This window comes from Oryctolagus cuniculus, chromosome 15, assembly GCF_964237555.1.
Source record: "Oryctolagus cuniculus chromosome 15, mOryCun1.1, whole genome shotgun sequence".
Lineage (NCBI taxonomy): Eukaryota > Metazoa > Chordata > Mammalia > Lagomorpha > Leporidae > Oryctolagus > Oryctolagus cuniculus.
The window spans coordinates 27,681,787-27,699,402 of record NC_091446.1 but is presented as its reverse complement, the minus strand read 5'-3'; the positions used below and the strand labels follow the sequence as shown (position 1 = coordinate 27,699,402).

General features: G+C 45.3%; 1 protein-coding gene across 12 annotated transcripts in view; it reads left to right on the top strand.

Annotated features, from left to right (window-relative positions):
* GBF1 (golgi brefeldin A resistant guanine nucleotide exchange factor 1) overlaps positions 1-17,616 on the top strand; it is a 152,920-nt gene that overhangs the window by 18,463 nt on the left and 116,841 nt on the right. Inside the window, exon 3 of one of the 12 annotated variants that reach the window (XM_070057318.1) lies at positions 259-323. The exons of the other annotated variants lie outside the window; for them this stretch is intronic. The gene's annotated coding sequence lies outside the window, so the exon portion shown is untranslated. The remainder of the gene's footprint in view (positions 1-258; positions 324-17,616) is intronic. 12 annotated transcript variants of the gene reach the window in all.

Sequence of the window (17,616 nt, the reverse complement as noted above, 5' to 3'; positions counted from 1 at the left end):
GGAGCCAGGTGCTTCCTCCTGGTCTCCCATATGGGTGCAGGGGCCCAAGCACTTGGACCATCCTCCACTGCCCTCCTGGGCCACAGCAGAGAGCTGGACTGGAAGAGGAGCAACTGGGACTAGAACCTGGCTCCCATATGGGATGCCGGCGCCACAGGTGGAGGATTAACCAAGTGAGCCATAGCGCTGGCCCTTTTTTTTTACTTCCTAAATATAAGCTGAAGTTATCTTATGTTTCTCTACATGTTTTCTTCAAAGGGGCAAATTTCACTCCACTGAAAATGCTTTGGAATGTTAGCCACGAAGTATCAAGTCTAGAGGAGGTAATTATTATTTTAAGATTTATTTATTTATTTGAAAGAGTTACAGAGTGATAGAGGCAGGAAGAGAGCAAGAGAGAGAAGTCTTCTGTCCACTGGTTCACTCCTCAAATGGCCACAATAGCCAGAACTAGGCCAATCCAAAGCCAGGAGCTTCTGGATCTCCCATGTGGTTGCCGGGGCCCAAGGACTTGGGCCATCTTCTACTGCTTTCCCAGGCCATAGCAGAGAGCTGGATTGGAAGTAGGGCAGCTAGGACTCGAACTGGTGTCCAAATGGGATGCTGGCATTGCAGGCAGTGGCTTTACCCACTAGGTCACAGTGCTGGGCCCCGTTGGTAACATTTTATACACAATGAAAGATTATTGTTTTAAGTGACTGGGGACATGCAAAGGTGGCATAGTCATCTTGGAGTACCCTTATGGGCCTTTTGGATTTTGCAGACCTTGTAGAGCTGAAGTAGTGCTGCTATCCTGACAGCTACATTTCCTACCTGCTGTCCCAGTGCAGACCACATACCTGTTTTCCCTAGCTTAATAAAACCCAAGATTTTAGCTCAGAGACCATTCTTGTGAGTGATGCAATACAAGACTTGGGGGTCCCTAGAAAATTGGAGAACTAGAAATGAAAAGATGAGTCTGTCTTTGAGTTAGGAATCCAGATTGTTTGCTGCTTGGAACTATTAAGATAAGAATTTATGGAGGAGCCAATTCTGTTAGTGGTCCTATGAACATAACTGAGTATTGCTGCGCTTACCCCTGGAAAAGGGGAAGGTTGTAGTGTTTTTAAGACCAACAGCTTTGGCAGATGTTGAAGTGGAACCCACCAGGGTTACCCCATTTTTCTTGGCTTTTAGCATAATACCTGCCTGAGAAAATGACAGAGTGGATGCAAAATAGAGCATTTCATGGTCTTCAGATTGGTTCTGACCCCCCACAAAGTGCTGGCTCCCAGAAATAGTTCATGGGTCAGCTGTCCCTGTGGTCCTGGACTCTGCAATCCATGACCAATTTTTTGTTTCCTTTACTGAAACAAACAGATTTTTATGATTGGCAGTGTCAGGAGGACTGCTTTCCTGGAAGCCTGTTAATGGTAGGAAGCTGGGAAAGAGTTTTGAACTTGCAGAAACAAGTAATTCTGCCTGGGTTACATGACTGGTTATGGTATATCACTTAGATTAGAGGTAGCAGGAATTCCAAGACTTCCACCCATTTTAACTTATGAAACTGACTTGCGCTTGCTCCTTTTTTGGCAGAGATTTTCTGTACCTGCTGGCTTGATTGGTATGAACATCACTGTTGAACATGGGTCGTTCATTGGGCATTGTCAGTAAACTAAAATGATTAAAAAAATTTTTTTTAAATATTTATTTGACAGATAGGGTTAGACAGTGAGAGAGAGAAACAGAGAGAAAGGTCTTCCTTCCGTTGGTTTATCCCCAAATGGCTGCTACGGCTGGAGCTACGCTGATCTGAAGCCAGGAGCCAGGTGCCTCTTCCTGGTCTCCAACGCGGGTGCAGGCGCCCAAGCACTTGGGCCATCCTCCACTGCCTTCCCAGGCCACAGCAGAGAGCTGGACTGGAAGAGGAGCAACTGGGACTAGAACCTGGCACCCATATGAGATGCCAGCGCTGCAGGTGGAGGATTAGCCAAGTGAGCCACAGCGCCGGCCCCAACTAAAATGATTTTTTTTCCCTTATAAATAGTGATGGGATCTTTTTGTGTCCATAAATAGTACTAACTTATCCAGGAGTATTGTGTGATCATTTTGAAGGAAATAAATCCATTATCTCCGCTTAGACTATTACTTAGTTATTGTCACAAATAAGTGTCTTTGGGCCACATTTGCAATCAGTATTTGTGTAAACTGCATGATGACTGCATGCTCATTATTATTTGCAAGGCTGGCGAACCCTTTTTGGATATTTATATCCAAGGGCCATTTGGATATTTATGGCATCATTTGTGGGCTATACAAAATTATCAACTTAAAAATTAGCCTGATTAGCCTGCTGGGTCTGACTTTATGACTTAGTGGGTTAAACTGCTGCCTGTGATGCTGACATGCCTTATGAACAGTGGTTCAAGTCTTGGCAGCTCACTTCTGATCCAGTTTCCTGCTAATGTGTCTGGGAAGGCTCAGTGGAAGATGGCCTGAGTACTTGGGCCCCTGCCACCCACTTGGGAAACTTGGATGGAGTTCCAGGCTCCTTGCTTTAGCCTGGCTCAGCCCCAGATGTTGTGGCCCTTTGGGGAGTGACCCAGCAGATGCAAGATAATCTCTTTCTCTCTCTTTAACTCTGCCATTCAAATAAATAAATAATAAATATTAAAAAAAATGTAGTCTGCTATAGTTTTTTTGAATTTTAAGTCATGCCTGTGATTGCCTTGGCAGGGTTAGACCAGATGATTTTGTGGGTCTTATGTGACCCTTGGACCAGATGTTCCCCATCTCTGATACAGAGCAACAGAATATTCATGCCAACTCTGAAGAGAGGGTTAGACTTGGAAGAAAAAGGATGTCCAATAACAAAGTTTTGGTATCATTATTTGAAAAAAGCCTTAACTTATTGAGAGAGATTTAATTTCTTCCCTTACTAGGTCATTAAGTCTTCTCAGGAATCCTATTATGAGATTGTTCTAACGGAGTTAAAGCAGATGCATGGTTACCAGGGCTTGAGAGGGGGCATGGGGAATGACTGCTATTGGGTACAAAGTTTCTTTTTTGGGTGGTATAAATGTTCTGGAATTAGATAGTAGTGATGGTTGCACAACTCTGAATATATAAGAAACCACTGAGTTGTATACCTTAAGAGGGTAAATTTTATGGTATATGAATTATTTCAACTTTTAAATATAGAAAATAGGTTGTAGGGCCATGGAGGGAAGCTGCGAACTGTAGTTGCTGCTGTGCTTGGACCCATTGCCCAGCAAAGGCAGCAAAAGGCTCTGTACAGCCTCTTAGCCCAGTTTGTCCTTTTATGTCTCTCTCATTAACTCAAGGAAGCACATGGCTTTTATATTTAAATTTATTCAAGCTGTAATCTTTGACATTTGAGTTAGCTTTTAGTACAGTTTTGCATTTATAGTAATATATATTATGTATTTTCTCTATCCCCAAAGAATCCGTTTTAATCTTTTCCGGATGCAAATTTCAGGCTGTCTTGTCCCATCTCCCCTTTCTTGCTCTTTCCCCTCCCCCCACAGAGTGTGTTTGATCAGGTGTGGCATGAATATCCACTGTCAAGCTGCGCCCTTTATATTAGTCAATATTATCCTTTTCACCCCTCCCTGTCTGTCTGCCCCTTTGGGCTTTCCCAGTTGATTTATAATTTTGGAATTCTCATCGGAGTCTGTAATACAGTTTGTTCATTATTTAACCAAAACCTGTTTAATGAGCAGAGAGAGGCAATGTAAATGTTAGGCATGTTGCAGTGATGTACCTTTGTGCTTCTCAAAGCTGGTGGGTAGTTAACTCTGTGCTGCCTGCAGGGCTGGGGTGTCCTGGCCTTAGGGGCAGGAGGGCCACGGCCTCTGCTGTACATCTGCTCAAGTCCTGCTGTGGGTTTAGATTCCAAAGACACATTTCCAGTTATCCTTCTAGCAATCCATGGGGCTCTTACATATTGGAGTGATCCTCAGTCCCACAGTTAGATCCTGTGGTAAGAGCTATGGCATGGGATAGGGCCATGGAAGGGAAAGTGAAATATCAAGATAGTGGGTTTTGGTTTTACGTTTCAAAAGAGAAGATAGTTTAGAGGCATACTTCTAGCCAACCTGGTCTGGTCTGTGGTCTTTGATCTCTTTCTTGCCACACTAGATACGTTCTTGAAAGCCTTAGTACTCTTCGCCCACTATAGCTTTCTGGAAAGGGCTCTCACCAGTTGTGACTTGTATAGTGTTTGTGGTCTTTTGCCTCCAGGATTAGGCTTGGTCTTTAAATTTGCCTCCAGAATTTGTCCTTGGTCTTTAAACCTAGATTATTACAAAGAGATTCTCTCCAGAAATTTTTTGGTTTAAAGCAGAAAGAGGGGCCAGTGTTGTGATGTACTGGGTAAAGCTGCTGCCTGTGACACCAGAATCCCATATGGGCACCATTTCGAGTCCTGGCTCCTCTACTTCTGATCCAGCTCCTTGGTAATGTCCCTAGGAAAGCATGGAGGATGTGGGCCCCTGTACCCACGTGGGAAACCCAGAAGAAGTTCCTGGCTCCTGATTTTGGTCTGGCCCAGCCTCTGCCATTGTGGCCATTTGGGGAGTGAACCAGTGGATAAAGAGTTTTCTCTTTCTATCTTTCCCTCGCTCTCTTTGAAGCTCTGCCTTTCAAGTAAATTTAAAAAAATTATTAAAATAAAATATTTATTTATTTATTTGAAAGGCATAGTTACAGAGAGGCAGAGGCAGAGAGAGAGAGATCTTCCATCTGCTGGTTCACTCCCTAAATGGCTAGGGCTGAACCAGACTGGAGCCAGAAGCTAGGAGCTTCTTCCAGGTCTCCACATGCATGCAGAGGCCCAAGGACTTGACCTATCCTCTGTGTTTTCCCAGGGTCAGAGTTTGAAGAAGACTTCTCAGTGGAATGTGTATGTGTATATGTGTGTGAGTATGTGTGTGTGTGTATGTGTGTGTATTTGTATAGGGGGTGGTGAGTTTGCCTTTTTAAAAGGTTTTAAATTTATTTGAGAGGGAGAGTTACAGTCATAGACAGAAAGCCATTCCATCTGCTGGTTCACTCACCAAATAGCTGTAATGGCTGGCGCTGGGCCTATCCGAAGCCAGGAGCCAGAAGCTTCTTCTGGGTCTCCCACATGGGAGCAGGAGTCCAAGGACTTGGGCAATCTCCCACTGCTTTTCCCAGGCCATTAGCAGAGAGCTGGATTAGAAGTGGAGCAGTTGGGATTTGATCTGGCGCCAATATGGGATTCTGGTGCCACAGGTAGAGGCTTAACCCATTATGCCACAGCATTGGCCCCAAGATTATTATTATTATTATTAAGAATTATTTATATATTTGAAAGAGTTAACATAGAGAGAGGGAAAGACAGAGAGAGCTTCTATCCACTGGTTCACTTTCCAGTGGAAACAACAGCTGGGGCTGGGCCAGGCTGAAGCCAGGAGCTTCTTTTGGGACTCCTATGTGGGTAGCAGGGCCCAAGTATTTGGGCCATCTTCCACTGCTTTTCCCAAGTGATAAGCAAGGAGCTGGATTGGAAGTGGAGCACCGGGACACCAACCACTGCCCATATGGGATGCCAGTGTTGCAGGCTTTACCTGCTAGTCCACAATGTTGCCAGTTCTTCCCCCTCAATTGTTTTGGTAAAGATTTATTTAAAAGGCATAGTGACAGGAGACAGAGAGCGACAGAGAGAAAGCCATCTTCCATCTGCTGGTTCACTTTCCAAGTGGCTGGATTGGACCAGGAGCCTGGAATTCCATCTTGATCTCCCACGTGGGTGGCAGGTGCCCAAGTACTTGGCCCATTGTGCACTGCCTTTTCAGGCACATTAGCAGGGAGCTGGATTGGAAACAGAAAGGTTGGGACTTGAACCAGCTCTCTGATATTATGGGATGCTAGTGTTATAGGCAGTGACTTAAGCTGCTGCAACACAACACTGGCCCTCATGTGGTCCCTATTAAGCGAGAACAACTTGCTGCTATCTTTTAAAACATGTTTATTTATTTAATTTTAGAGTCGGGGAGAGAAAGAGAGAGAATGAGATCCTATCCATTGGTTCACTCCTTTGGTGCCTGCTATCATGGGCCCAAAGTTGGGAACTGGAAATGAATCCCACATGGGTGGCAGGAACTCCTTCTTAAGCTGTCACCACTAGGATCTGGGATCAGGTGCTGCAGCAGGGTCTCTCTCTCTCTCTCTCTCTCTTTAAGATCTTTTGTTTATTTGAAAATTAGAGTTACACAGAGAGAAGAGAGGCAGAGAGAAAGAGGTCTTCCATCCCCTGGTTCACTTCCCAACTGGCTGCAATGGCCGGAGCTGTGCTGATCCGAAGCCAGGAGCTTCTTCTGGGTCTCCCACTTGGGTGCAAGGGCCCAAGGACTTGGGCCATCCTCCACTACCTACCCAGGCCATAGCAGGAAGCTGGATCAGAAGTGGAGCAGCCGGGACTCGAACTGGTGCCCATATGGGATACTGGCACTTCAGGCGATGGCTTCACCTGCTACACCACAGTGCTGGCCCCTGGAGCAGGGTTTCAAACCCAGGAACTCTGATGTGGGACTTGGGCGTCCTAACTGGCATCTTAACTGTTAGGTGAAATGGCCACCCCTGCTGACATCTTTTCTTATTCTTGCTTTTCCTTTGCATAACAAACAAACCAAAGACATGAATAAAAATGATACCTTATATGTTTGCTTATTTGACTTTTTCATATAAAGTTGTTATGGCCAGAATTTAGATAGGCCCAAAGACATTGGTGGGTTGCAAAGAGTAATTCTGACAGATAGGGTATCTTTTTTTCTTTTTAAAAAAGATTAATTGATTAATTTGTAAAATGGAATGACAGAGTAGGGGAGTGGGGAATGAGGGAAAAATAGAGAGAGAAAGAGAGATCTTCTGCCCTTTGGTTCATTCTCCACATGCTTACAAAGGTTGGGGCCGGACCAGGCAGCCAGACTCCATCTGGGTCTCCCACCACTAGGCAGGGACCCAAGTACTTGGGCCATCATCTGCTGCTTCCCTAGGCACATTGGCTGGATCAGAAGTGGAGTAGCCAGGAATTGAACCAGCACTCTAACCTGGGATGCAGGCGTTCTAAGTGGCGACTTAACTTGCTGCACCACAATGCCCACCAGAATAGGTTATTTCTTTACGAGCTTACTGGGATAGCAAGATAAGGTGTGCTTGAGTTTAAGAGGGAGAAGCAGGTGCCAGGAAAAAGTGGATATGTCAGGAGCTTATTTAAATATAATTTATCCTGGACAAACACACCTGTAGAGTACTGTCTATCTCCAGCTGTGTGAATTCAGAATCTGAGTTAGGAGATTTGAATTCATCTGACTTCTCGAGATTTGCAGAGAACATTTAAACAGAGTCTGGAGGCCAACCTGGGAGAAAGTGTGACTTAACACTTGTCTGGCCTAGGCTTCTTAGAAATAATTGCCTAGAAGGAAGACCTTTCTCTCTGTCTCTCTCTATCTCACTGTCCACTCTGCATGTCAAAAAATAAAAAAATAAAAGAAATAATTGCCTAGGTAGAAATGAAATTGTTTGGTTGGCGCCGAGGCTCAATAGGCTAATCCTCCGCCAGGTTCTAGTCCCGGTCGGGGTACCCGGTCGGGGTACCGGATTCTGTCCTGGTTGCCCCTCTTCCAGGCCAGCTCTCTGCTGTGGCCCAGGAGTGCAGTGGAGGATGGCCCAAATGCTTGGGCCCTGCACCCCATGGGAGACCAGGAGGAGCACCTGGCTCCTGCTTTCGGATCAGTGCGGTGCGCCGGCTGCAGTGTGCCGGCCGTGGTGGCCATTGGAGGGTGAACCAACGGCAAAGGAAGACCTTTCTCTCTGTTTCTCTCTCTCTCACTGTCCACTCTGCTTGTCAAAAAAAAAAAAAAAAAAAAAAAAAAAAATTGTTCAATAGTACCTCATGTCTTAAGTATAATCTGTTTTATTTGGAAGGTGGAAAGGTATAAAAAAAAGATTTTAAGGCCAGCACTGCGGCTCACTAGGCTAATCCTCCACCTTGTGGCGCTGGCATACTGGGTTCTAGTCCCGGTTGGGGCACTAGATTCTGTCCCGGTTGCCCCTCTTCCAGGCCAGCTCTCTGCTGTGGCCAGGGAGTGCAATGGAGGATGGCCCAAGTATTTGGGCCCTGCACCCCATGGGAGACCAGGATAAGTACCTGGCTCTTGCCATCGGATCAACACGGTGCGCTGGCCGCGGCGCACCGGCTGCGGCGGCCATTGGAGGGTGAACCAATGGCAAAGGAAGACCTTTCTCTCTGTCTCTCTCTCTCACTGTCCACTCTGCCTGTCAAAAAAAAAAAAAAAAAAAAAAAAGATTTTAGTAATCACTGTCAGAAAAAAGATTAACAGTACAATATATGAAAGAAAATTGATAGTTGTCATCTTTCATATTGATTGAATACATACTATAATTTTTTTACAGGGGTCCATAGTTTGCAGAGTGGTAGAATAAGTAATATACCATTAATCAGCATGAGGAGGTTGAATGAGCCATTAACTTTGTCTCACTTGGAATTGAGTTTGTGAATTGTTTTCAGTCCTGACTAAGTGGAGACTAAAAGAACCAGATATAAAATTTGGCAGACAAATGGCTGAGTATTGAAGGGTAGGCATTTGGTTTAATGGGTAAGACACTGCTTTGGATGCCTGCTTCCCAGATTGGAGTGTCTGGATTAAGGTTCCAGCTCTGCTCCCAGTTCTAGCTTCTTGCTAATGCACACTCTGGGTGGTGACAGGCAATGATGGCTCAAGTTCTTGGGTCCCTGCTGCTGATAGGGGAGATCTGGATTTAGTTCCAGTTTCCTGGCTTTAGCCTGGCTCAGCCCCAGCTATTGCAGTAATTTGGGAAGTGAACCAACAGATGGGAGATCTCTGTGTTTCGAATAAATTAAATAAGTAAAAATTTTTCAAAAAAGGGTTGAATATGGAGGAGGCAAGGTTTGATAAATTTATGTAAGTATCTGTTTCCTGTGCTGTGTTTTGCTTTCTTGGTAATAAAAAAAATAAGACTATGTTAGTTTTGAAATTCTTGAGCAAAATGTTAGAAGGTAGCTTGAATTGGAGTCAAACTGATTTTGGTATCTTAGAATGTTGGCAACTTGAAGGGTTCCAGACTTGTGGGCATTTTAACACATTTAGAGAAAATAAAGATACCACATTCCTGTTTTCTTCAGAGTATTATCAATGAAAGGGTTCTTCTTCTTCTTTTTTTTTTTTTTTTGAAAGGCAGAGTTAGACAGTGAGAGAGAGACAGAGATAGAGAGACAGAGAGAAAGGTCTTCCTTTCCGTTGGTTCACCCCCCAAATGGCTGCTACGGCTGGTGCGCTGCACCAATCCGAAACCAGAAGCCAGGTGCTTCTTCCCGGTCTCCCATGTGGGTGCAAGGCCCAAGCACTTGGGCCATCCTCCACTGCCTTCCCAGGTCACAGCAGAGAGCTGGACTGGAAGAGGAGCAACCAGGACAGAATCTGGAACCCCAACTGGGACTAAAACCCGGGGTGCCGGCGCCGCAGGTGGAGGATTAGCCAAGTGAGCTGCGACGCTGGCCAATGAAAGGGTTCTAATAGGCCCATAATTTGATGATTTTACTTTGCCATTTCTTTTTATTGAGGCCTTTGCTAAATGATCTCCAAACTCTCTTCATTTGACAATTTGAAACCATGAAGTTCTTTTTTTTGAAGATTTATTTATTTATTTGAAAGGCAGTGTTACACAGAGAAAAAGAGAGGGAGAGACAGAGAGAAGAGATCTTTCATTCACTGATTTCACTCCCCAAATGGCCGCAAAAGCTAGAGCTGGGCTGATCTGCAGTCAGGGGCCAGGAGCTTCTTCCAGGTCTCCCCTGTGGATGCAAGGGTCCGAGCACTTGGGCCATCTTCTACTGCTTTTCCAGATGCATTAGCAGGGAGCTAGATCAGAATTGGGGCAGCTGGGACTCGAACCAGCACCCATATTGGATGCTGGCCCTGTAAGAGGCAGCTTAGCTTGCTCATTGCAGTGCTGCCCTAAGTTCTTCCAAACATTTGTTTGGACTTGAGATTAGAAACTGAAGACTCTGGGGCCAGTGCTATGGCACAGTGGGTAAAGCCACTGCCTGCAGTGCCAGCATCCCATATGGGTGCCGGTTCGAGTCCCAGCTGTTCCACCTCTTCTTCTTCTTCTTCTTCTTCTTCTTCTTTTTTTTTTTTAAAGATTTATTTACTTATTTGAAAGTCTGAGTTACACAGAGAGAGGAGAGGCGGGGGGGGGGGGAGGTATTCCATCCGATGGTTTACCCCCCAATTGGCCACAATGGCTGGAGCTGTCAGTCTGGAGCCAGGAGCCTCCTCCAGGTCTCCCACGTGGGTGCAGGGGCCCAAGGACTTGGGCCATCTTCTACAGCTTTCCCAGGTCACAGAAGAGAGCTGGATTGGAAGTGGAGCAGCTGGGTCTCTAACCAGGGCCCATATGGGTTGCTGATGCTCCAGGCCAGGGTGTTAACCCACTGCACCACAGCTCTGGCCCCTGTTCCACTTCTGATCCAGCTCTCTGCTAAGGGCTGGGAAATTAGTAGAAGATGGCCCAAGTGCTTGGGCCCCTGACCCATGTGGGAGACCTGGAAGAAGCTCCTGGCTCCTTGCTTCAGATTGGCACAGCTCCAGCCATTGTGGCCAAGTGGGGAGTGAACCAGCGAATGGAAGACCTCTTTCTCTCTGCTTCTCCTTCTCTCTGTGTAACTCTGATTTCCAACTAAATTAAATAAATAAATAAATCTTAGAAAAAAACAAAAACCTTGGCCGGCGCCGTGGCTCACTAGGCTAATCCTCCACCTTGCGGCGCCGGCACACCGGGTTCTAGTCCCGGTCGGGGTGCCGGATTCTGTCCCGGTTGCCCCTCTTCCAGGCCAGCTCTCTGCTGTGGCCAGGGAGTGCAGTGGAGGATGGCCCAGGTGCTTGGGCCCTGCACCCCATGGGAGACCAGGAAAAAGCACCTGGATCCTGGCTCCTGCCATCGATCAGTGCGGTGCGCCGGCTGCAGCGGCGGCCATTGGAGGGTGAACCAACGGCAAAAAGGAAGACCTTTCTCTCTCTGTCTCTCTCTCACTGTCCACTCTGCCTGTCAAAAAAAAAAAAAAAAAAAAAAGAAAAAAGAAAAAAACAAAAACCTGAAAACTCTATAAGAAATGGCTCTGCATATTCTGGCTCCTCATTGGTCCAGATCTTTCTTTTTATTTCTGTAGTACCCAGACACACTTACCCATCAGATCTAGTCTGCTGGCTGATGGGAGAACACATATTCCACTACTGTATTTGAAAAGGGGGTATGAAAAAAGAGGAAAGGGCATTCTTAATAGCTTAACTTTGAAAAATAGAGGCAAAAGAACCTTGTTTTCTTCCAGCAGTGGTTAGGGAACAGGAACAGCATGGTTTGTGGTGTCAGTGTTGCTAGTATTGCTCTCATTGTCTTTGTCATGGTTGGCATAGATATCTCTTAGCTTGAAACTTCTCTCTGGGTAGATGTCCAAGTTGTCATGATAGTAGTTAGATGAGTGAAAAGAGAGAAAGCCAGCTGCTGTTTTGTTTTTAACAAGAATTTAGGCAGAGTCCCTTTCTTCTTTTCCACCCACTCAAACTCAGGACAAATGCCAAAAAGATTTCAGAAGTCAAATGCTTTGGGGCCAGCGCCGTAGCGTAGCTGGTAAAGCTGCTGCCTGCAATGCCGGGATCCCATAAGGGAGCCAGTTTGTGTCTTTGCTGCTCCTCTTCCAATCCAGCTCTCTGCTGTGGCCTGGGAAAGTAGTAGATGATGGCCTAAGTCCTTGGGCCCCTGCACCCGCATGGGAAACCTGAAAGAAGCTCCTGGCTTCAGTCTGACCCAGCTCTGGCCATTGTGGCCATTTGGGGAGTGAACCAGTAGATGGATGATCTCTTTCTACCTCTCTGTAACTTTGGCTCTCAGATAAATAAATTAAAAAAATTGTCTATTTCATCTAAAAAAGAAAAAGATGGCAGAAGGAGGGAGTGACTACCTTAGGTTTCCAGTTTTGCTTCAGGAAAACTAGCAGATAGGATATTCCTTACCAGTTTTGGGGCCTTTGTTTCCTTTGTTCTTTGGAGATCTAAAGGACTTAGATGGACAAGCACTCCTGGCTGCCTGTTGGCTGGCTTCTCATTGCATGTTTCTTCAGTAACACCAGCCTTCTGTTACCATTGTAGGTCACATTGTGAAGGGCTGCCACATGTGCAGAGATCATAACTGACCTTTCCTTGTTCCACGCTTATTGAGCAATTACTTGCCCGTTTGTGGTACTCATATTATTATTGCCTTGAGTTTCTGGCGCAGTGTGAAGTGGGAGCATCCAGGAAGTGGCCTGATAGACTGTACATCAGAGGGCAATAAATTGGCATTTGATTTGGTGGAAAGGCAGGGCCAGATGTAGTGTGGGAGCAAGAGTTTTTCTGCAGTCAGCCATGCAGCCTGCTTCCAGGTGTCCTGGAAAGCAACTTGGGAACTGGAGGCTAAGGGCAGTTGGGGACACTAATTGGGAAGGAAAATGATCAAAAGGACTTCATTCTTATCTGGGATTGGCCTTAAATTGAGAAAAATCCACCAGAAGTAGAGGGGCAAATGTGATTCCCCGGTGATGGTTGGAACTTTTCCACTGATTATTTTTCATTTTCCAGTAAAGTCAGTTGTTAATTGGCAGAAAATATATAAAACTTGGGAAATTTAACAAGGATTTGTGGAATAAGAAAGCTTCATCCACTGCCTGTGGGGCTGGTATTAGGGTACAGCGGGTTAAGCTGCTGCTAGTGGCACTGATCCAATATCTGAGCGCCAGTTTGAGTCCTGACTGCTCCAGTTCTGATCTAGCTCCCCACTAATACTCCTGGTAAAGCAGCAGAATGGCTCAGATACTTGGGCCCCTGCCACCCACATGAAAGACCTGGATAGAATTCTAGGATCCTGGATTTGGCCCAGCCCAGCCCCAGCCCTTACAGCCATTTGTTGGAAGATCTGTTTTTCCCTCTGTGTCACTGTGCCTTTCAAATCAATAAAATAAATCTTTAAAGAAAAAGAAAAAAAAAGAGAAGAAAGCAAGCCTCATTCCACATGAGGTTTTTTGTTTATCAAGGTTCATCTTCTCTTTGGACAAATAACAGGTTTAAGAAGACTGGCACTACATTGATTGAATGAACTGACAGCTGAAGTGGTATTATGATTGCGCTACTATAGGTTACAGTGGTAGTTGTCAGACTTCAGATTGCTTTCCATTGTGAATTGTGATGTCATTTTTAATGGGTTGTGTGGCATTCCTCCTCTTCCTTTTCTTTTTTTTGAAAATGTTTAAACATACCAAAAATTGAATGAATACCATAGTGAGCACCCACATCATACACTTAGGGTCAAAAGTATTAATATGTAGCTTTGCTTGCTTTATCTGTGTATTTGTGTATGTTATTTTTTCTTTTTTTTTATTTTTCTTTTTTATTTTTTTATTTTTTTGACAGGCAGAGTGGACAGTGAGAGAGAGAGAGACAGAGAGAAAGGTCTTCCTTTGCCGTTGGTTCACCCTCCAATGGCCGCCGCGTCCGGCGCGCTGCAACCAGCGCACCGCGCCGATCCGATGGCAGGAGCCAAGTACTTCTCCTGGTCTCCCATGGGGTGCAGGGCCCAAGCACTTGGGCCATCCTCCACTGCACTCCCTGGCCACAGCAGAGAGCTGGCCTGGAAGAGGGGCAACGGGGACAGAATCCGGCGCCCCGACCGGGACTAGAACCCGGTGTGCCGGCGCTGCAAGGCGGAGGATTAGCCTAGTGAGCCGCGGCGCCGGCCGTGTATGTTATTTTTCCTATGAGCCACTTGGAAATAAATTGCAGACATGTTGACTTTTCACTCTGAAATATTAAGCATGCATCATAAATAAGGATATTCTCTCATATAATTATAGTACCATTGTCACACCTATGAAACTTAATAATTTTCCAATATTAGTTAATATCCAGTTTGTATTTAAAATTTCCCATTTGGGGGCTGGTGTTGTGGCATATTGAGTAAAGATACTGTCTTCAGTGCCAGGACCCCAAATAGGTACCAGTTCATGTCCTAGCAGCTCCACTTCCAATCCAGCTCCCTGCTGATGGTCTGGGAAAAGCAGCAGAGGATGGCCCAAGTATTTGGGCCCCTGCCATCTACATGTGAGACCCTGAAGAAGCTCCAAGCTTCTGGTTTCTGGCTTCTGGCTTTGGTCTGGCCCCGCCCCAGCCAGTGTAGCCAAATGTGGAGTCAATCAGTGGATTGAAGATCTCTATCTCTCCCCTTCTCTAACTCTTTCAAATAAGTAAGTAAATCTTTAAAAATAAATATATAAAAAATAAATTTTCTCATTTGTTCCCAGAGTTGGGATTACAAACCAAAATCTAAGCAGAATTTCCTATCATTAGGAGGTAGTTGCATGTCTTTTTTATTTTGTTAATTACTCGAAAGTTTAATGAACTGCCATGCATGTCTTTAAACTATCAATTTTCTTCACTTTTTTCCTCTGTCACTGTCTATTTGAAGAGATCAGGCTGTTTATTTATTAAATGATATTTGAAAGAGAGAGATCTTCCATCTACTTTTTTTTTAGAAAGCTTTTATTTAATAAACATAAATTTCACAGGTACAACTTTTGGAATATAGAAGTTCTTCCCCCCACATCTGCTTATTACCTCTGAATCTGTATAGCAGCTAGGGTTGGGCCAGCCTGAAGCCAGGAATCCAGAACTCAAATCTGGATCTCGCAGCTGGATAGCAGAGATTCGTGTACTTGAGCTATCACTACTGTCTTCCACAGTGCACATTAGTGGAAAGGTAGACTTGAAACCAGAGCTGCGTCTTGAAGAGGCATGCTGATATGGGATGTTGGACCAAATGCTTGTACCCCTTTTATCTTTAGAATGTTCTGCATTTTGGATTTGTGTCCTATTGTGTCTTTTTTTTTTTTTAAGATTTATTTATTTACTTATTTATTTGAGAGGTAGAGTTACAGACAGAGGGAGAGACAGAAAGATCTTCCATCTGCTGGTTCATTCCCCAGACCACTGCAAAATAGCCAGAGCCAGGCCAATCTGGAGCCAGGAGCTTCTTCTGGGTATCCCACATGGATGCAGGGGCCCAAGCACTTGGGCCATCTTCTACTGCTTTCCCAGGCCATAGCAGAGCGCTGGATTGGAAGAGGAGCAGTCGGGATACGAACTGACGCCCATATGGGATGCTGGCACTGCAGGCGGAGGGTTAGCCTACTGTGCCACAGCGCCGGCCCCCTGATTTTCTAATTGTATCATTATTTCTACATTTGTTAGCTGGCATTTTTTTTTAAAGATTTATTTGTTTATTTTAAAGGCAGAGCTACAGAGAAAGAGGCAGAGAGAAAGAGGTTCATTCCCCAGATGGCCACAATGGCTGGAGCTGAGCCAATCCAAAAGCCAGTAACCTGGAGCTTCTTCTGGTTCTCCCACATGGGTGCAAGGGTTCAAGGACTTGTGTCATCTTCTGCTGCTTTCCCAGGTCACAGAAGAGAGCTGGATTGAAGGTGGAGCACCTGAGACACCAACTGGTGTCCATATGGGGTGTGGGCACTGCAGGCGGCGGATTTATCTGTTACACTACAGCGTTGGCCCTGGCATTCTTTTTTATTTTTTATTTTTTTAAGATTTACTTATTTATTTGAAAGTCAGAGTTACACAAAACAAGAAAGAGAGGCAGAGAGAGAGGTCCTCCATCTGCTGTTTCACTCCTCAATTAGCCGCAATGACTGGAGCTGTGCTGTTCCTAAGCCAGGAGCCAAGAGCCAGGAGCTTTCTCTGGGTCTTCCCATGTGGGATGCAGGGGCCCAAGGATTTGGGCCATCTTCTGCTGCTTTCCCAGGCCACAGCAGAAGCTGGATCAGAAGTGGAGCAGCTGGGTCTTGAACCAGCGCCCATATGGGATGCCAGCACTGCAGGTGGAGGCTTCGCCCACTATGCTACAGCACCGCCCCACTTTGACATTTGGGAACCAGTAGGGTTCATCCCTATCAATTTTGGTTTCAGGAAAATAGTTCTATTTAGATGATTGTTTCTGGAAGAATCACCTTTTGTTAGCCAGATATTAATTTGAGCCCATTACCATCCTGGAGAGTGTAAGTATTTTTCCCCAAGGAAGTAAGGATTGTGAATGTAATTGTGAATGATGTGTCACTTTGCACCTTATACCTTTTGTATGATGTTAAACTAGTTGTTTAGACATGTCATATTAGATATGCCATCCTTTTGAGTTCTTTTAATGAGTGGAGGAGGGAGTCATTTGTACTGAAAGACTCTGAAAGAGCGTGTTCTCCTCTAGGAGCTTTTCTGTTAGCAGAAGTTCATTTATTTGATCAGTCAACAACTATGTCTTGAGCACTAACTATGTAGCAGAAACTAAGCTACTAGGGACCTACTTTTCAAGGAAATTGACATGGTTCCTGTTTTTATAAAATTTATGGTCTAGGGGCTAGCACCATGGCTCACTTGGTTAATCCTCCACCTGCAGCACCAGCATCCCATATGGGCGCCGGGTTCTAGTCCCGGTTACTCCTCTTCCAGTCCAGCTCTCTGCTGTGGCCCGGGAGGGCAGTGGAGGATGGCCCAGGTGCTTGGGCCCCTACACCTGCGTGGGAGACCAGGATGAAGTGCCTGGCTCCTGGCTTCGGATTGGCGTAGCTCCGGCTGTGGTGGCCATTTCAGGGGTGAATCAATGGAGGGAAGACCTTCCTCTCTGTCTCTCTCTCTCTGTCTAACTCTACCTGTCAAATAAAAAAAAAATTTATGGTCTAATAAAAAAAAAAACCCATCCTCCCACCAAAAAAAAAAATTGTGGTCTAGTGGGCTAGTGATTTGAAAAACTCTGAAATTTGAGTGGACAACAGGGTACTGATTTGAAGTCTAACAAACTTTCCCCTTGTGACCTTGGGAAATTGTTGTATGCCATGGTTTACTGAAAGAGGTTCTAGGGTGGTCAAAGGAGTAGCAGTGGTGTTGTGTGCATCCTCTGTTCCAATTTACTCTGTCCTAACCCTGACTGCCTGGCAGTGACCATGGAAATATTTGCTTGGCAGCTTCATTAGCTGCTCTAGGGCCTTGGATGTCTTAGGGTTGATTAGTTAATTTATATTGGCTTTTTTCCTTAAGTTTTTTTTTTTTTTTTTTTTTTTTTTTTAATTTGAAAGGACAGAGTTACAGGGGGAAGAAGAGAGACAGAGATCTTTCCATCGCTGGTTCACTCCCCAAATGGCTGCAATGGCCAGGGCTAGGCCAGGCTGAAGCCAGGAGCCAGGAGCTTCTTCTTGGTTTCCCATGTGGGTGCAGGAGCCCAAGTACTTGGGCAATCTTTTGCTGCTTCCCCAGACGCATTAGCAGGGAGCTGGGTTGGAAGTAGAGCACCCATATGGGAAGCTGACATCACAGGAAGAGGCTTAACCTGCTATGCCACAACGCAGGCCCCTGTATTGGCTTTTGGTAGTCACTGTGTGCACCTTAGCACCAAACTGATTTAATTATATCCTAGATATAAGATATCAATGGCTGATTGTCTTTTTTTTTTTTTTTTTTTAATAAA